The sequence below is a fragment of the Amphiprion ocellaris genome, chromosome 8 (genome assembly GCF_022539595.1).
Source record: "Amphiprion ocellaris isolate individual 3 ecotype Okinawa chromosome 8, ASM2253959v1, whole genome shotgun sequence".
Lineage (NCBI taxonomy): Eukaryota > Metazoa > Chordata > Actinopteri > Pomacentridae > Amphiprion > Amphiprion ocellaris.
In genome coordinates, this window is record NC_072773.1 from 21,847,816 (window position 1) to 21,848,971 (window position 1,156).

Genomic DNA, 1,156 nt, shown 5'->3' on the forward strand with positions numbered 1-1,156 from the left:
TACATTTAGGCGGACTGGCATTATGTCATTTGCACTGAAATCTGTTAGCAGAAAGGCAACCAAGATGTCCAAATATAGAAAACCAATCTCTAAAATGTGCATTCGGTAATATCTCCACCATTGTTTCCAAAATCACTTAAAATGACACAACTTAAAATGATTTCCTACTGTGTTTTTTTTTCTTTTTTAATCTGTCAGTGCTTTAAAAAAAAATTGAAACTGACTCAAATTAAGCATTATAATGCTGTCAGCCATGTGATTCCTTTTTAATGGACCAAACTGATTTCATACATATTAAAAAATTAATACACACAACTACAGTAAAACCAAAGGAAAATAAATGTGGTTGTAAAGTGCCGGTGATGGTTACACATAACTATAAAAAAAAACATTCACCAGGAACCACTTTTGAGTTTTCCCTCCCGGAACCTCTTCTCTGAAATAAGCCGTTGACAGTTTCTCCCTACGAAAACAAGGTTCCTTGAATATCCTCAGAGTTTCTTGAAGCTATCCTAAATCTAAGAGAATACTGTTGTTAGAGAAACTTATGGGTCTGATGATGTTTGTCCTGATGGGTTCTCTTTGAGCAGCTCTTTCCCCTTTGCCAGGTAGGTCTTCTTCCTGAAGCACCAGCTTGAAATACATAGAGATGGGTTGCAATTTTGTAATTTTAACTCCAACAAGTGTTGATACTTCTCACAGCCATAAGCTAAATTTGTGATTGTTTAAATATGACTATATTAGACAATTATGTTGACACACAAAATTAATCATGGCGGGAAAATGAGCTTAGTATGAAAGTGTTGCTTAAAAATGCTGCCTTTCATTGCTATAACTCATTTCTTCACAGCTTTTTGAATTTTGTTGTACACATGTAGGTGTGAAAATCTTCCCATCATCCTAACTGGCTCCGGATGTATGCAGATATAGATATATGCATTTGAGGTGTCTTGAAAGACCACATGGCTCGTTTTATTGGCAAAATAACAAAACCTCCACACAACAATTAATTTGAGATTTGAATTTTAATGTATTCACGTGGATATTTTCCTGCTAATGCAGGCTTTTTGTTGGCCTGTCGTCAACTCTGTAGGCTGCTCAACAGTTAGTCTTTTATTTTGAGAACCCACGTGCGGAAGTCACTCGTCATTCTTGC